Consider the following 20622-nt stretch of genomic DNA (forward strand, 5'->3'; position numbering starts at 1 on the left):
TTTGTGGTTTCAAGTTTGTTATGAAAAGTTTAAATATATTTACATTGGTTGTCATCAAAGGGTTAAATTCTAAATATATTGCTATAATATGTGTACATTGGTCATCTTCAAAGGGTTTAAGAGCCAACAGGTTACAATATGACCTTCTACTTTATAGACTTTAAAGACTGTTGGGAAAAGGCACAAATATGTCAGACCAAGGTGCGGTACTTGAGATTTGACTAAAAAAAAGGACAAAGAAGGCTAGGTCCAGAGAAAAAGATAGTCATTCATTCTCTGCCAATACCCCTCCAAAATGCTTCAATTATTTGATTCCATCTTTACTACCCATTGTCCTAATTGGGAGGACTGTAAAAAAACTTGGTAGAACTTTGTTAACCTCTAAAAAAATGCAAGAGTTTTAGGAGAAATTAAAAAGATTAATGCCCCTAGAATGCCAGGAGACACACAGAATCCAAACACTTGGCATGAACAGCAGTGTCCAGTAAATATGTGGCCCAATTGGAATCCTAATACCTCAGTAGGCCAGGAGAGCTTAAGAAATTTTCAGAGGGCCCTTCTGGCAGGGATATGGGATGGGAGTAAAAGACCTACAAAAATGATTAAAGTGTCAGAGACAACAGGAACCTGATGAGAGTCCTGAGAAATTTTCTGAGCAGCTCTGAAAGGTCTACAGAATGTACACACTGTTTGACCCTTCTGTTCCTGATAACCATCAGTTAATCAATATGACCTTTGTAACTCAGTCAGCTCCAGACATTAGAAGAAAGATTCAGAAGCAAGAAACTTGGGAAGGCATGAATACAACGCAATTGTTGCAAATAGCTAGGAAAGTGTATGTGAACATTGAGTTGGTGAGAGAGAGAATGAGAAAAGAAGGAAGATGAGTGAAATAAGAGAAAAGCCAGATACATAGCAGTGGCTATGGGAGCCAAGGAAGAGAGGGAGAAAGAAAAACAGGGAATGAGGTCAGAGGGAAAACAGAAGAAAGGCTTTAAACATGAGGACTTTGATTGTGACCAGTGTGCATATTGCAGAGAGAAAGGACATTATAAAAACAAGTGCCCACAGCTTAAAAAAAAAAAAAAAAAAAAAAAAAAAAAGCAGAAATTAAAGGGAAAAAAGAAAATCATTTACTTTGGGCTATAGAAAGAAACAGTTTTAAGAAACTAAAATTAACTGTGGCAGCTGCCCCCCCCGCCAGGCATACCAGATGTGAAGCAACCTTTTACTCTATATGTGACTGAGAAAAGCCATGTGGCCCTTGGAGTGTTGACTCAAGAAGTAGGCCCATGGAATCAACTAGTAGCATACTTGTCTAAGAATTTAGATCCAGTAGCAAAAGTGTGGCCTCCTTGCCTTCAGGCCTTGATGGTCTCAGTTTTATTAATCCAAGAAGCAGAAATGCTAACTGTAGGTCAGGAACTGACTGTGCAGGTTCCACACATGGTCTTGAAACTGTAGAACATGAGAGGGTATCAATGGCTCTCAAATAATTGGATTACTCAGTACCAAACCCTTCTCTGTGAGAATCCCTGCTTATGGTTTATTCCTGTAAAAGCTTTAAATCCTGCTACCTTCTTGCCTACAGAGATAGGCCCTCCTGATCATGACTGCTTGAGTGTCACTGATGAGCTCTTTTCCAGCCACCCTGACCTACAAATGACACCCTTGCGCAATGCTGACCTTGTTCTGTTCATGGATGGGAGCAGCTTTGTGGAAGATGGGGTTTGTCATGCTGGATATGTGGTAACCACAAAGGATGAAGTGATCCTACCTGGACCCCCTTCTCGTTGGCACAGTGTGTCAAGCTCTGGGTACTCACATGGGCCCTCTGATAGGCAAAGGGTAAAAAGGTAAATATATATGGACTTTTGCTATGCATTTGCTGCATTGCACATCCATGGCAATGATTTACAGAGAGTGAGGTCTCGTCATGGCAGAAGGGAAGCAAATTAAAAATAAACAGGAAATTATACAGTTGCTAGAGCCAGTGTGGGAACCTAGCAAAGTCACAGTAATACATTGTTCAGGACATCAGAAAGGCAAAGACTTCATTGCACAAGGCAATAATAAAGCTGATACTGAAAGGTGAGAAAGACAACACACTCAAAGCCCTGGTCTCACCACTCCTTAGGCTGGTGAGTCAACACATGGCTGAAGAATGGAAGCACCAACAAGGACAACATGGATTATTGTGTTGTGCCAGATTACCACTGCTTTAAGTTTCTTTGTTTACAAATTGTGGGTGTTTAAGCCTAGTGATGAAAAGTTTGATGAACAATATGTGACTTTTAAAATGGTAAAGTGGGAACCAGAAGTGTATCCATTTACAATATTCTTTGATGCCTGCCCAAAAGAACATTATGGAGGACCTGGAGTAGCTTCTGACTGGGGGCTATTCTAATGAGAAATTATATTGCACAAAACAAAACACAAGTTTGGATCAATGTCTCCTTTGCTGGATGAGCCACTAGTAATTTTTACAATTGTAAACAAGGTCAATGCAATCCTATATCTATGTCTATGCCAGCCCCATGGGATCCTATTTGGATACAAAGAGTTATATATTTCATTAGGGCAAGAAATTATAAAAGATCTTTAGGAAATTCGAGATCCACTTCAGGCTTTAGAAACCCAACTAGATTCACTGGCCAATGTCATATTATAGAATAGGAGAGCTCTTGATTTGCTAACAGCCCAGAAAGGAAGGACTTGCTTATTTCTTGGTGAAGAGTGTTGTTATTACGCTAATAAGTCTGGTGTAGTACAAGAATCACTAGACAAACTGAAGGAACGGATCAAGGCTCTTGATGAGGAATTTGGTATAGGAGAGCCATCCTATGGGATTAATTTTGCTTGGGCAGGATGGAAAACTTGGATAGGACCTCTTCTGAGTCCCCTTCTTGTTATAATATTAATATTAATGTTTGGTCCTTGTGTCATCCAATGGATTTCAAAATTTGTACAGCAGTGCACTGCTGCAGCTCAACACTACCAAATGCTAATGTTAAGAAATGTAGATAAGGGGGCCAGGGATTTAGCTCAGTGGTTCTGCCACTTGCCTTGCAAGCACAAGGACCTGAGTTTGATCCCCAGTAGCCCCCCCCAAAATATATATATATATAACCTGGAATTATCCTGAAGTGAACAGAGGGACGAATGAAAGGGAAAAGTTTTAGATAACTTAGTAGATTGAATATTAAAGTAGTTGTGGAACCAAAATAAGTAATGTGTTCCTTTAAGATTTGCTTTTCTCATAACTCTTATTGTTTAAGGTGACTTTAAGGTGATGGTTATCTGACTCTTTAACCAGTAGCTTCATTAGCCTAATAAAGTTGCAATGGCTGGGTGAATTTACCATGTATATGTGCCTATCTTGTGTCTGTGACTTGTAAATAGGAACTGGAATTATATTTACACATCAAAGACCACTAGGGATGAGATAATGTGTAAAAGGGATATAAAAAGGAAATGCTGAACAAAGGGGTAGATATGGTAGTGGGGTTGGCTAAATTTCACTTGCCACACACCCTTAAGTATAAGAAAGGAACACTGAATATCAAAAACCTTGAGTCTGAAACAAGGAAAGACATTTTCACACAAGGTCACAAGTCCAGCACAGGCTGAGAAGGCTCTTACAAAAATATTTTATGCTAAATTCCCATTCTTATGTGCCTGCGAGGAGAATGCAAGAGAGCATGTGTGAAAGTGTCTTTTCCAATAACATGTAAGATATATGGTCATCTTGGAAATGAAACCTATGTGTGACAGTTCAAGATAGAAAAGCCTAGGACCCTTAAATCATAGAATATGATATCGCCCCTGAATTAATCACCTGAAAATTCTTGAATATCAAGAGAATTAGCCTCTATCAACATTAATCTTTTAGATTTGTCTGCTACTCACATCTGCATCCAATCCTAAAGGAACTACCGTTCTTAAGTACTTCAGTGGTTGATTATCCTGTTATAAGTTCCTCATGTTGTATTTATATCTAACTTTAAAACTTAATTTTTGTTATTCACCTAAAATTAGACTAACTCAATGTTTCTTGTGCATAAGTATGCTTAATCCAAATGCAAACCTTAACTTACTGCTCAGTAATTGCAATTAAGATCCTTCCACAGATATCCAGAGACCAGATGATCAATATCTAAGCATCCCTGGGCTGGGGATTTAGCTTAGTGGTTCCACTGCCTGCCTTGCAAGTACAAGGACCCAAGTTCGATGCCTGGTACAAAAAAAAAAAAAAAAAAAAAAAAAAAAAAAATCTAAGCACCCTTTATTCATTTTTTAACACTTTCCTTAATCTTCTTTTTCTTTGTCTTACTGATGATTCCTAACTATAATTCCATTAAGGTATTGCCTTTCCCTTCTTCCATTATAATTATTTGGGGTTCTCTCTTAACTTCAAAATGATCTATTCTGTACATGTGTGTGGGTTTGAGTAACTTGGACATTAGAGACTGCATGAAATAATCTTTTCAAAGAAACCCTGTCTTACAAATTCATGCATTAAGTAACTGAATTCACAAAACAATTCATTTTATCAGGCAACATTGAGTATTTTCTTTTTTCTTCTTTTCTCTAGTCAATAGAATAAAATATCTTTGTCTTATGTTGACAAGATGATATTCATTGAATTAATTTTTGACTCAAACTTATCTGAATTTTCAATTCTTTGTATTGATACCACATCATGAATATGCTCTATTTTTGCTGCTTTTTGTGTCAATTATGCAAGCTAAATTACTGAAGTTGTTTTTGTACCTGATGTTCAAGTTAAAATATGCCATTTCTATTTTATTACTAAATATCACTTAATTAATAATTTTCCATAAAACTAATGAACACAGAATAGGATCAGTATGTAACAATGGATATTAGAGAAATCTAAATTAAAAAGGACTAGATGGATATATATTTTGAATTATAATATCTTATTTAACTTATATAAACTCCTCTGTCAGTTTCCTTAATCAGAAAGAATTAGAAAAATTGGGTCTTCAGGGTTATTTACAGACAAAATTTTGTATCACATTATCTAATTTTCTATTTTATACAGTTATCTGATGTACTTTAAATTATTTAATGTCTTTAAGTGTACATATAAGCTTATTGCCAAGGATCAATATTCATGAATTAACTATTAATAAACCCAATTCAAAAATGGGCATCTGAAATGGACAGAGATTTCTCAGACAAAGAAGTAAAAGCAGCAAATAAATACATGAAAAAATGTTCAAAATCACTGGTCATTCCAGAGATGCAGATGAAAATAAGACTCCAGAAAGGATGGAAGCTATCATGAAGTCATCCAATAACAAATGCTTGATGGGCAGTGGGGAAAGAGGACCTCTACTCCATGGTTGGTGGGAGTGTAGACTTGTGCAACCACTTTGGAAATCAATATGGAGATAGTGGAAAGAACTAGGATTAGAGGTCCCATCTGACCGTGCTATCCCTCTGCTGGGTATCTTCCCAAAAGAATTAAAAGAATCATACCACAATGATATGTGTGCACCGATGTTTATAGCAGCACAGTTTGTAATAGCTAAAATTTAGAAACAGCCCAAATGCCTATCAACTGGATACTGGATAACAAAGGTGTGGTTTTTCTATAAAATGGAGTACTACTAAGCCATAAAGAATGAGAAACTAAAGACATTTATAGCTAAATGGATGCATAATGAGACCATACTCTTAAGTGAAATAAATAGGACACACGTGTACACACCAAATAGCTTCTCTGGTGTGAAAAACTAAAAGTATAAATAAGGTTCAAGTGATATAATTGATGATGTGAAATTGGAAAAAAAGGTCTAAAGCAGTTGGGGAAGTGGGAAGGGTAGGGGAAAGGAAAGAAGGGAAAAAAAATATGACAAAAGGAAAAAATGGAAACAAAGCCCTTGTAAATAGGGAAGGGTGGAAGGGGTGAAGGGAGAGCAGGGAAATGGGGAAAAAATAAGAACTAAGATACATCATGTAAAGTACAAGATTCCTAATGATGAATCTAACTGTATTTTATATCAAAAATGCACCAATAAACTTAATGTAAAAAAAGAACCCAAAGATTTTAAAATATACTGACATTATTATGACAAAATGAATATGATAAGCTAACACACATTTTGATAATTTTTGATTTTTGTTCATAGGTTAATGTATTTAATTCTAGTATTTTATTTGGAAATCATTAAACAAGATGAGGGTGTTAAGATATACATAGCAGTAATACTACTAATTTTGTAACCTATGTATTTTAATTTTGGGTAGACTTTTCTATCTAAATAACTAGTCTATCCTTTAAACTTTATTTAGAGTGATTATTTTTATAAAAGTGCTTCAATATTTTTGTTTCTTTGAAAAATATTATATAAACCTCAACCTTCAAGTTATTTTCTAAATAAAATATTATTTAGTTCTTTGTATTCTGTTTCATGAAAGAATAATATTTGTATGATTGAATGCTACTAAATGGAACCTACTAAAAATTACAGTTGGAGCATAAATATTAGTTATAACCTATATGATTATGCAAATGTGGTATTAGTCAAGGCACCGAGTAACAGAAAATGATTGAATTGTATGTACTTTTCATTAACTTCATGCCATTTTAAAGAATGTGTGTGTGGAGATTAATTGGAAACCAGTACCAAAAAAAGAGACTATAAAGAGTATATAAAATATGTATGACTTTCAAAAATAGCCTTGAGAAAATATTAATTCTAAAATTTTAAAAGATGAGATTTACTTTTATATCAGTAGATATTATTATTAAATGAAATAGAGTAGTAACTTTGTGTGTTTCCAAACATTATATGCGGAGGTATCAGGGACATCCCTTTTTCCCACTTGGAAGGATAACTTCTTTCTTTCTTCATAAAAACTGTAAAATCAAGTCAAAATATAGATCTCAAATGTAGAAAATGACACTAAAATATGAAATATGGTCTTCTAATTAAATAATAATAGTGTGTTAAAGGAAGTGATAACATGTTTTAAGAAAACGTGAGTTCATGAAGTTTTGAATCGAGTTGAAATGGTGTTAATTGTACATTATTCATCTGAGCACCTCCAAGAGAGAACGTTACAGCTGACAGACTTCTACATTCAGAATCTTGGACAAATACTTTCTTTTCATAATTATGGGACATATTTTTATGGTATGTTCTTACTAAATTTTGAGTCAATAATCTACATTTATCTCTATAGAATATAATCTCTATGTGGGCAAAGATTTTTTTTCAGTTAATTGTTCTTAGTCTCCAGCTAAGAGGTTGACTTTGACTGAACCCTCAGCAGATATGTGCAGATTGACTAATGAAAGAAGTCCCATGAACATAAACCAAACACATCCAATGATTATATATCAAGTTGTTTACATAATGTAATATTACATTTAATACACACTGACCCAGAAATCTAACATGAAAACTTCATTTTACAAAATGCATTATAAATATTTGTAATGGTATCGTCTGCATTACACGTGTGATATTAAAATTCATAAGAAAGCCAATAATGATTTTACATGTATTGATTATATAAGATGTAATTAAGCAGCACGCATCATGGAGAAAATATTGTAGGTAATTTATGTAGTTATCTGGTAAGTAAAAATAGCATGTTTGGGAAAATTTAGCAATACCATCCTTTTAGGAAAAATACATTTTTGCATGGATACTTATAAATATATAATATATGTGTATGAATATATGTGTATATTTATACTTAGTGTGTTTGTACATGAATTCATGATACATACACATCCGTGTACTCATAAATACACACATAGTATGTAAATTTTTGTGTATGTGTATTTTTTGGGATGACACACTTAATAGTACCTTGACAGATTGAATCAGAAGATATGCATATAAGGCTACAAAATCAAAATTCCAGTTATAACTGACATACTTTAATCTGAAAGTAAAATTCCCTTGAATATGAAGTCAGTTTAGAAAAATCAGAGTAAAGCAAATTCAATGTTAATTATCAATTTATTTTTTGCTGGTTTGCCTTATTGTACTAGAGATTGAAAACATATATATATATATATGTGAAATTGTACACTTATTTTTATGTTTTATTTTAATTTCCACACCGTTTGTTGAAAAAATTAGTTGTAAAGACATCCACCTTCTTTCAATTTTTATCACTCTAAAATAATCTGAAGTTTTCAGAAAAAGTATTAAATACAATAAAAATAAATCCCATTACTAGATGACAATAATTTGCTAACACGATGTCTTCTCTTTCCTTTTTATTTCCAATGTGTTTGTTATAAGCAACTATATTCATTTACATAATTAAAATATGTCATAAGTACACAGGAATATCAGAGAAATCACTTTTAAAAAGCTGCTATATATTCTATAGCTTGGTCCATGTTATGGTTTAGATCTAAAATGTCCCTGCAAATTCTCATGTGTACGAAAATTGAATAGATCTTAGGGGTGCTGTACTCATCATTGGAGTCATCCATTGGTAACTTTAATAGCTAGATGTGCTATAAGGAGAATGTGCATGGTTGGATGTTATTCCCCAGTGTGGTGACCTGAAAGGGTATATTCTTCTCCCCGGCTCCTCTCATCTCTCTCTGCTTATTGGCTGTCATGGTTTGAGTACCTTTTCCTCCTCCATGCCCTTCCATCATACTCTTTCTCTCTTGAAGCCAGCCATAGATCAAAGACATGAGACAAAGTGAATCTCTTTTCCTTGAAGTTCCCAGTGCAATGGGAAATTAATTTAGTACAGTATTACACTTTACCTTATTATGGCTAAAATATATGTTGTTCACTATGTTGCTCAATCTTGAAGTTGACTGCACTAAGAGATTCCTGGAGAGGCGATTGGAGTTCATAGCTGATGGGCTAATAGGAGGTAGGGTCTAGTTGCTGGAAGTGCTCATGGTGACATGACCTTGGGGAGTGTATCTGCTCCATGACCCCTCATTCTTGGGTGTGCTTTCTCTGCTCTATGTTTCCCCAATGTCAGGTGTTGAGAAGCTTTTCTGTGCTATGCTCTTCCATCAAGATGTTTCTGCCTTGGACCCAGCATTTTACTTAATTTCTTCTTGGCTATATCTGTGACAGTTCTTTAAGAACAGCAGTGAGCCAGGTGTGGAAGTGCACACCTCTAAGCTCAGCTTGTGGGAGGCTCAAGCAGGAGAATTACCACAAGTTTGAGGTCAGCCTGGGCTACAGAGTGAACTTCAACTTAAGGCTGGCCTGAAATTCATAACATGCATGAACCTTCCTAAAAAAGAAAAAAATGCACAGAAATAACTTTTTTATGGTAAGGTAAATTTGTAAATAATTTAGATTAATGTATAGAAGGAGTAAACTCTAAACCTGTATATCAAAATGGTCATTTTGTAAGAATTCTTAGTAGCATGTAGAAAATGTACATCTATAAATATTTTTCATACAGTTTATGTCATATTTAGCTACAATGAGTAAATGCATTGCTCATTTCCTTCTGAAAATATAGCACACATATTCTAAGTATCCCTGTAGTTTAAAGTGGAAAGGTTAAAAACTGTAGGCAAATCTTTTTATATCTACTGCTGAAAACAAAATAACTTGCTTTGGTGACAGAGTCTAATACATAACCATGCAATTGATGCAAACAAAATTACATAGATAGTCATTAAATCTGAGATCTTTCCAGAACAATTCAGCTGCCCTTTGCTGATAAACACAGGCTGAGGTTGTGGAACAACCTGCCAGTTTGCAATCAGCAAAGAATATTCTGAAATAACAATGGAATGAATTGCTGATCTGTAGCTTTTGTGATCAAGAAAGGAAAACCCCTAGTTTATCACATATAGTTGCAAGGAATTATTATGTTTTGCAACCTACATTACAAAAATTTTTAAATAAGTCATGTAGGATTGCAGAGCATACTTGTAATCCCAGCACTCTGGGAGGCTGAGGCAGGAGAATTGGAAGTTCAAGCCCAGGTTGTGCAACTTAGCAACTTAGTGAGAACCTGTTTCAAAATAAAAATTAAACAACAAAACAAAACAAAAGTTGAAGCTGGGTATGTAGCTCAGTGTGAGGACCTTGGGTTCCAAATGCAGTAACACAAAATAAATAAATAAAGAGATAGATAAACAGATGCCATAGTAATAGCAAGATGTCTGTGACCATGAACTTTTTTCAAAAATATATAGAAAAATGATTCATCACCAGAAAATTACTACACAATAATGTGTATTCTAGAGTCCCTGTAATCAGAAGATAGCATATTTTAATTTTTGCTTTCTATTTAATACTGTATTTCAAATTTGAATATTAATTTTTGTGTCTCAGCTATGTTCTATTTTTGTATTTATCTTTTTCTTCTAGTGTAATAAAAGACATTTATGGTGCTTTGCTTCAAAATAGCAAATATTATATTAACAATATTGAAATTCTGTGTATGATTAAATACTATGTAAGTACTTTATGCATATTTATTACATAGAAACAAGATTTTTGAATGTTAATCATTCATTTTAGTTTATGGAGATACTCTTTGTATACAGTGACATAAGCTAGGTGTTAGTCATAATGGTCTGAAAGTAGACCTCTTTAGCTTATACTTGTGTACAAATAACTTACTAAATCTGAGCTAAGATTTATAGAACTCACTCATGTCGAATAATATAAAATATTATGTAAGATATATCCATAAATTCAGGTTCTATAAAGAATTTAATTGAACACAATAGGGGTACATTAAATCAGTATTTGTTAAATTGTGCTTTTTCGCCCAGGAGTACTGGCATAACCAAAGAACTTTTTAAAAATGCAAATTAATGGGCCACATTCTAAAATATTGAATTAGAATTTCTAGGACTGGAGTCTAAAAATCTGTTTAAAGGATCAATTCATGTGTTTCTGATGAATACTAAATTGCATGAACCAGCCAGCAAAAAACTTGCTTGCTTTCCTCTTTCTTTCTTTCTTTCTTTCTTTCTTTCTTTCTTTCTTTCTTTCTTTCTTTCTTTCTCTCTTTCTTTCATTTCTTTCTCTCACCTAATAATATAATGTTGATTTAATAAATGTATAAAATATGGGTGAATAGTCACATATAAAAATAGTCATTTATGTATAGTTTTGCTATACTGTAAGTCTAAAACATTTTAGAGTTGTAATTGCCGAGTTTTGTTTACATGGCTGGTTTACATGGCATGGCTGATAAGTCTTTGCAGAGTAATAGTGTATCATGTTGAGGAAATGATGAAGATCTATACCTCGTATAATAGTATCTACAGGAAAATGTCAATTAAATGCTTTAAAAATTTTGATATTACATTATTAGATGAGAATAGATGGATCGCATATAATACTACCCTGTGATGCTAACTGATTTTCCTATAATTATTTTCAGAAAACCAAGCAAAGATACACAATTTCAAATAAATTATGAAAATATGTTAAATGTATCACACACAATTTAAAAGAAAATCTTCTGAAGTATTCATTGTAATTTTTATATAAACTAAGTATGTTCAAAACATTCAAAAATATTTTAATTTTAAAAAAAAAATTTAATTTTTGGAAAATATAAAATTAGCAGGATTGGAAAAGAGCAAAATTTTTTCAAATAAATTTCACCTACCTCACTCAGATGATAAAATCTTATTTTTAAAAAATTTTAGTAAAAGGAACTATTGCAGATTTCTTAAATGCAATATTTCAGTACTTCTACATTTATTAACTGTGGTTAACATTTTTTTCTTTCTTTTATCAGGATGGATTATTTTTTAAATATCCTTTTGGATATTTTTGGAATGCTACTTTAATTTATTTACAGATAATATTTTTCAGCAGTGGTTAAAGGGAACTATTTCAGATTTAATCCATCCTTCTTTTATACATCTTTATTTCTAAAACAGAAAAAGAAAATAAAGTTGGTACACGATTAACTAAAATACACACCACACCTAATGTCAGCAGCTTTCTCACTAGTCTATTTTCTTATCACAATCTAATCCATGATAACATATTCCTTTTTAGCTGTCATTTTTCCTTTGTCTTCTCTAACACATAAATTTTTGGCCGTAGTTTTCATGACCTTGACATATTTGAAGGCACTAGTCCGGTATTTATAGATTGTTCCATGATTTGAATTGATCTCATGTTTACTGATGAATATACGTGGGCTTAGAAATTTTAGAATTAATAAAACAGCAGTAAAATACCATTTCTGTTGTATCTCAAAAAGTGATACATAATATAAGTACATACTATTACTCATATTTTTATGTCAATCATTTAGTTAAAGTGGCATTTGCTGTTTCCTTACCTCCCTATATTCTAAGGGGGAAGTCACTAAACCTAGTCTAGTTTTAAGAAAAAGTTATTTTCACATGCCAGTGAAAGAAATATCAAAGAATTTATGAAAATATTTTAAATATATTATAGTTATTAATTAATGTTTTGGAGAAGATAATGAGTCTGTATAAATATTCTATTCTTCCACAAGTTTTGCCAACTAATTTTAGAACAGTCACTGAAAAACTTGGTTTTTGTCACTGAAGTTATACTGTACTATTCAAATGGTGTTTATTCTTTTCATTTCTGCTATTTTCTAAATTGGAAATCTTATCAAGGCAGTTTGATTTCTTCTATATTTATTTGCTTATTCAGTCATTTTTATAACAGGATAGAAAAATCTTTTCTTCACTATAATGCAAAATTATTTTCATTTATGTTGTTGCTCAAATTTTTCCAGCTGTACTTATCATAAACTCTTTAGGATTCAAGTTATTTCATTTTTAAAGTGTTTCCTTAGTTTTGCAAATCCAAGATGTTCCAGACTTAACTTATACATTTTTTAAAAATTTCTTTTTTAGCTTGTACTCTTGAGGCCTAGAATCAACTGTTTAATTTTTTAAAAAATGAAGAACATCATTTACAGTCTGATTTATAGGTGTGTTCATTGCAACTTGGTTGTATTTCTCTCAGAGGATAGAAAGATGAAATAAGTACATAAATGCATGTCAAAATAGATATTTGTGCTCTCCAACATAATACATATATCTGTATTTATTCCTGTACTTTTAAGATAGACTGGAGTTCACACTGATATCTTTCACTCTGTTGAGCAACACAGGGTTTGATCAATATTTGCTTTCTTACTTAATTATAGTTTATTTTCCTGGCACAGAGGAACCTGTATCTCATTATTGATAATTCATTTAATTATTTGCTCAACTTTATTGTGTGTATAAAATAATTTAAGAATGGATTACCACATCCTTGCATAAAACATGTTTCACCTACATTTCAGTGCTTTAATATAACTTTTTGCTCTCATTTTGAAAATATCTCATCAAAATATTACTTTCTAAAGTTATTTAGCTGAGCTACTTTTTCTTCATCTTTTAAAGTGAGGAATATAAGTATAATACAGTTAAATTAATTTGTTACTCTTGTAGAGTGATTATCACAAAGGGAATATTGTTTATTTTAAAGTATATGTGTATAAAATTTAATTTCCAGAGATAAAGCTGTACTGCAAAATATGATTTTTGAATAGGATATTTCTACATGAAATACTGGATAATTTTGATAAAGAATAGAGGTTTGAAAAAGAAAATTAATCTATATCTTTGCAAGAAATAATTTTTTTGTGAATGAAACAGCAAACAATTTTCAAGTGTTGCAGTCAGTTTTTTCATATCCTGTGCACTTTAAATAGGATGTGAAGTATGACATTTCTAAAATGTTCTCACTTAGCATCCGGCAATAGCAACCATACTTAATAGTAGGTTTCAAATTAACCCATATGGTAAAACCCAGAGTCTGATTAATTTACTTACAAGTTTTATAATTATAAATCATTCATTAACTTCTTAGAGATTCAATTTTACTATAATTAAACTTGAAATAATTACATCATTCTTCTACATACCTAGAATGTGGTTTTTCAATATTGCCACCATTGACATTTTGTATAGGATAATTCTTTTTTTTTTCATTTTATGATTTTAGCATTATCTTTGTGCTCTATCCACTGTATGCAAGTAGTATATTACTTGCCTAAATTGTGACAATCAACACTATCATTGAACTTTGCAAAATGATCTTCTGTTAAAATAATTATCATTAGTTGGTAGTCACTGATCTAGATGTATGGCAAGAAGAAATATTTGTGTCTGATGAGAAAAGAAATAGTTCCAAATGAAGCCAGTGCTCCAAAGATAATTAAAAATGAGCTCTATCAAAGTTAAGAAAACCTTGTCCTGACTCATCTATAACCAAGAATAAAGGCTAAAATTTTCAGAAAAATTATCAAATATGCTATTTCTACTTATAAAGAAAATGGGTTTATACAGCTCAATTTTAGAGGATGAAAAGCCAAATGATATGGCAACAAGTCTGGTGAAGTCAGACTCATAGGTGCACATTCTTCATGCACACCTATGCTACCTCCTGGCTGGTTCAATCACCTTTTGGAGGATGGAATGATAGTGGTGTGCAAGGAACATATTATTCAAAAAGTCTTTAAGATATTAATCCATAAAAATTTAGAAGATTCACTATACTGATGGGCTCACAGACTGGCTATTTATTATGGTCCTTGCATCCTTGTCCTCATTTGGAAGAGACATTTCCAATACACTGACTTTAACAAAAGCACAGTCAAGAGTCATAAGAGAAGGAAATCATGAACTAAAATTATTTATTATAGATATAAAGGCATTATTGTAAGAAATGAGAGGCTTACACAACATTTACCAGAGCTAGCAGAAGAGAAAAGGTGGAAGCCTCCCTGAAGGGTAGCAGCTATGAGAATTCAAGCAGATGGGTACAAACAACCTAGGTAGACCCTACACTCCCTCACCATCTGTTCTCATACCTGTGTGCACCTGCCTCCGGAGGAAAGTAACCTCCCTGAGGTCTGCTGCTTTCCTATCTCATGTGGCTCTGTCTCATTAGCAAATTTTGTCCATAAAATTTGCTGGGTAAGAACACTGGGTATATGATTTTGTTCTTCTCTTATAACAACATGGAGAGTAGAGAAGGGGATAAGGTAAGACTGAAGATGATTCAATAATAAACAACCCAACACTGCCCAATCCTTTAGGTCACTATTCAGACATGCCACTTTTATCATTATTTAATTTAGTAATAAGGATATTAGAGTCATACTTCTGTTAATACCAAAGTAGCTCATTCATAAGCATATGGGGAAGAAACCATGCTTAGTGTAAAGGTGATCTCAACCCACCAGCAACATAGCTAGAATTCAGGAGGCTCCTCCATTTGTCTATCAGTCAGTCTATTGGTAGTAAGGAGATGCCGCCAGTAAGGTGGTGGGCATGATTTCATTGGCATTTTCCTCCATTCAATGAGTTCTTTTCTTAGGAGTCACACTGTTTGCTGATGGTGAGTAGATAATTCTCTAACCCTAAGAATGTCTTCCTCTGAGGATAAGGGAATTCTTCTGGGCCTGGACCTGCAACATAAACTCTGCCTTTGGTCTCCAGCATCCTGACTCACTGGACTTGCCAGACTCCAGAATTAATGAGACGTTTCTTGAACTTCTCTCTCCCTCCCATTCCCTTTCTCTCCCTTTGTTGGTTTCAGTTATCTAAAGAAACCTGTCCTACACTTGTATCACTGAATCAATGTAGATCTCTATCTTTAGCAATTTCATCTTAAATGCAAACACTAAGCACCTGTGTGTAATTCTCACAGATACAAACACTAAGACTCCCCCTCTTCATTGTTATTCAGGGGAACCCTGTGAGAGGCTACACTATTGCAGCTTTTCCCTTTCTGGTGTTGCCATCATATTGGGCCAATATATATTCAAATAAGTCCTTGGTTGGATATGTTCCACATATGTTCTTTTACTTTTCATTCTGCTGAAATTAGTAATCAACAAAAATTATTCAATTTAAAGTATGATAATTTATCTTATTTCATTTATAATTAATATGTTTTAATGTTTATGGAGACTTTGCTATCTTGTTGTCATAAAGATGTTTTTCTATATTTTATTACATTTAAATTTTTTGAAAACCTGTTAATGTAAATGGAATTTAAGCAACACTTTCAAAACAACCACAAAAATAGAAACAACTATTTGGAAAAAACATTTCAGTGCACTAGAAATCAACCTAAGATGACAAGAGGTTGAGAAGTGCTCATACATGAAAACTGCTGGTGGAAAGCTTACAGCCTTCCCACCCAAATTATTTTCTATTTGACACTTCATCTTACTCTAGCTTAGGCAACAGAATGCTAACCCTTTTCTGTTTGAGGGGGACAAACTTCCTTCAACATCAATGTTAGGGGAGTTAAAATTTTATTCTTGAAGTAAATGTGCCATGGAGAGGTTGAGTTAATAAGCTCTATCTATATGTCTAACTGATTGTTACTCGATGCATGCTTATTAGCAGCCCCAGGTAATCCAGATAAAATGAGAACTTGAGGGAATTTGTAAACTTGCTTAACTGTCTTAACATTGTTATGTGCATGTATCAACTCCCGAAAGGAATGTAATCATTATGAACTGCCAACATGTATGTACTAATAAAAATAAAATAAGTAGTACCCATTAAAAAGTCCTAACATTATCACTACCAAAATTACTGGATGCTAAGTTATGCAAAAACAGGGGAAGCACTTATAGGCACTAGGCTTAAACAAAACAAATCCAAGCAAAACAAACAGAAAATAGAGAAATCAATAGTTGTACATTATGAGGAAATAGATTTCACATTTGGAGATCATGCAAATTGCTAACTAAAGTAAAAATCAATCACACTTACACTATGGTCTGAATATGTTTCCTTGAAATTCCTAGTTCAAATGAATACAAAAAAAGAAAATTCAAAAAATAATATGTATGATTATCACAGGTACTGAGGATGGAGAAGAAATAGTGGGGAAAAAAGAACTAGGCAATAGATGTGTGAAAGGAATGACACTTCGATGAGTTTACTCTTTCACCTCTGATTCTTAAAACAATCAGAATACTGTGTCATATAATACAAAGTAAATTGAGAGAATGAGAATGAGCCAAAACATGAACACCCAAGACCAGGCCTTTATTAGGGGATGGGGTTCCGGGCTGTCTCGAACAATGGCAAGAGCAGCAGCCAGGGGCTGGTTAGGTGACCTCTTATAAGGGCAAGGGGCATAAGGCTGGGGGAGGGGGACATGTAGAGGTAGATGTTCGGCTGCAGCCAGAGGTGAGGTTTAAATCCATCAGTAAGTTTAAATTTCTTGGTGGGAAGGACTATAAGCAGGAGAGCTTTGAGGTAGGAAAGTTAGGTTATTGTTTTCCTGAGTGATCTATTATCTGCCAGGAAGAGGCATTTAGGAGGTGGGACTGCCATCTTGTTATTATGGAATAGGGGCAAAGGTCTCTTTTCTGTATATGCTTTCTGCTGGCAAGGGGCATTGATAAAAGGTCTGGGGTGGTAGATAGGGTCTTATGTGACAGTGATGTGGTCCTCCTTGGTGAGGGGCTGGTAACAAGCCATGATGTGTTCACCAACTATCTGGTTGGTAAAGGCTCACATACGCTCCTGCAAGAAATTTTGAAAACAATGGAACAGACAGGGTCCAAAAAGTAGGATTATGCAGAGAATAGTAAGGGGACCCAGGAAAGGAAGAAGCCATGGAAGCCTTTGGACAAGGTATCCTGATAGAAATTGTGCTCTATATAGGTTCTTGTCTACATTTTTTTATGTGTTTCCTGAGTTCCCTTACTCTGTCTCCAACAATTCCAGACTGCTTTACAAAGGAGCAACATTCTTCCCCTAATAGGAGGCATGCTTACCCTCTTTCTGCTGTTATTCTGCTGTTCTAGTTTTCCTATATACAATGCCCTCAGCAAACATAGGTAATTTTACTTCCTCCTTTTGATTTGCATTTTTTAAACTCAGGTTAGCATTTCTAGCACTATGTTTAATAGAAGTGGTGATAGTGGACATTTGTGTTTCCTCTGAATTTAGAGAAGTTGGTTTCTAAGTTTTATCTTTGAAAATGGTGTTAGCCCTGGGATTTTCATATTTTACCTTTATTGTGATGAGATCTTTTCCTTCTATGTCTAGTGTATTGCAAAATTTTATCATTTTGAATTTGAATTTTAAAGCTTTTGAATTTTGTCAGGTGTTTCTATACATCAATTGAGATGACTATGTGATTTTATCTTTCATTCTGTTAATTCTAGTGGTCCACTTCAGCATACAAAGAATACAATAGGGTGCAGATTTTTATGATCACCTCTAAAATAATCATCTATGTTTAGATAAGCAGCATAAATATTAGTCCTAAACCATCCTGTTGAGTACCACAATCTATGTGATAATATTTACTCACAAAGGGAGTCATGTTTTGAAAGCATAATTGCTAGCACATAGGGGTTCTGCTTACTACCTACCAGACCTTGCTGAAAGTCCTGCATTGTAGACAGTACCATGTCCTTATTTTACAGAATAAGGAACATAGGCATTTGATGACTCACTCAGGTGTCTGTGGGTCTAGAACTAATTGCTAGGAATCATCATCTACACCTGCAACATGCATACTATGTCACCTAGGGCCATTTTATGTTTCCAATTCCCAAACAAAGAACAGCAAATATATGTTTTCTAATAAGTTTATTTTCAACTCATATCCAAATCTGCCTTAGAGAATAAAGAACTTTTACTGAAATACTATTTTTGCTATGATAGTAGCTTCAGTCATGTCAAAGCCTTAGAGAATTCATAGAGATGCATTATGTTAAAGAAAAGTTTATAAATGCATATTATAAAATTCAAAGATAGATACAAATATATTATAGCTAGAAAATTCCTGATTTATGACATAAAATCTGAGACAAGTATTATCTTTTTTTTCATTCTTTTTCTTACCCATGAAAAATAACTAGTACTTTTTAAAAGTAGGAGTTTTTAAGTTATTTTTCTTTCCTCAATGATTAAAAGAATAGTTTTTCAATTACTCTACAGGTTTTATATTCTATCAGCTCTTGATAATTAGATTATAGATGAAAAGAAATATTCTTTGCTAGGTGTCTTATTTGACAGAAATATTCTATTTCTCTGTATTTGCTTTTTACAGCATCTGTTTATTCAAGATGAGTAATAAGCTTCTTGTGATTTCTTCTGTAGTTTGAGATGAAATTATCTGGAGCTGGAAAATTTTAAGCAAAGTATATATGATAGACATATTTACTATAAGAGCTTTTTTGAGGTACATACACATGACTTATGATGTCCTTTTTATGTAGGGACACATGAAGAGTGGTACTGATAATTACACTACAACTTTTTACACTTATTGCAATCAAATTCCTATAATGAATGGTATGACTTGGTGGCTAAAAGGGAAAACAACTTTATTCATCGCTTCCTGTTACTTCTTTAAGCTTATGTCGTCATGAAATTATCAAGTGCAAAATCTGAAGCAAAATAAAATTAATGCTTGCTAATTAACTAATTATGCTTATTCAACAGTAAGTTTAGTATAAGAAAAAATGTAATATATGTAAGTGAAGTTCAAATTTGGAAATTTAAAAAGAAAATGTTAGAAGATCACCATCCAAGAAAATGATTGCATTCAAGGTAGTGCTTGAATGGAGTTATGATTTGTACAAACAGAATCCATTAAATAAAAAGAAAATATGTACTAAGTAGAACATATCTCTAGGAGTTAGAAGAAATGCTAGACAACCCATAATACTGTCTAAAGAAATTGTCGATTTATTGGAAGAAACAGAGATGTAAGAAAAGTTCTGAAGGGGAAGAAGAAGGGGAAGTAGGAAAGGCAGGGGAAAGGAAAGTAGGGAAATAAAAAAAATGAGAAAAGGAAAAAATGGAAACAAAGTCTTTGTAAATAGGGAGGGGTGGAGGGGTTGAAGGGAGGGCAGAGGAATGGGGAAAAAAATAAGAACCAGGATGCATCAAGTAAAGGTACAGATTCCCAGTGATGAATGTCATCATATTGTATATGTAAAATGTACCAATAACTTAATGAATTGAAAAAGATACATTACATAAAGTACATAAGTTTCTGATACAGAGATGTACATAGTAACCTGGTAAAATGTTGAAATACAAAACCCCCATTAGAAACTCAAGGATGAATAGGAGTTAAAGAAAAAAAATGAGTCCAAAGAATATACTGGATAAGGGATAATATATTTTTTAAAAGGCAAAATATAAGTGAAAGCATGATAAAGTCTGCAAACTGAAAAAAGTTTTCTACTATTTCAGGACATTGAGTGCAAGACTTGAGTGGGAAGAGATTAGGCTGGTGAAGGGAGTGTAAATAATTATGAGAAAACATGCCAAGGAATATTAACGTCCTACTAAGAATAGCTGATTCTGATAAGTGAAGGGAAACAGGATTAAATCTTCAGTTTAGCAAAATCCCTGACTAGAAGTAAACTAAATGAGAGAATGAAGTTTAGTTCAATAATTTATGTTAATAAATATAATGGGATTGAATCAGAATCTCCTTAAGTTCCTAAACACAAATATTCAAATATAGATGAAAATACAGGAATTCTATCAAAATTTTAAAGGAAAATTAGTTTCAACCTTCTATTACATATTAAGCTAAATTTTTACTTGTGTGTTAGATGAAAGAAGTTTTT

General features: G+C 33.2%; 1 pseudogene; it reads left to right on the plus strand.

The window, feature by feature from the left end:
• Window positions 1-1467: 1467 nt before the first annotated feature.
• Window positions 1468-20622, plus strand: part of LOC101704227 (zinc finger protein 609 pseudogene) — a 99818-nt pseudogene continuing 80663 nt past the window's right edge.

Source organism: Heterocephalus glaber, unplaced genomic scaffold (assembly GCF_053883595.1).
Source record: "Heterocephalus glaber isolate CG9 unplaced genomic scaffold, H.glaber_assembly_v1.0 deba00001461, whole genome shotgun sequence".
Lineage (NCBI taxonomy): Eukaryota > Metazoa > Chordata > Mammalia > Rodentia > Bathyergidae > Heterocephalus > Heterocephalus glaber.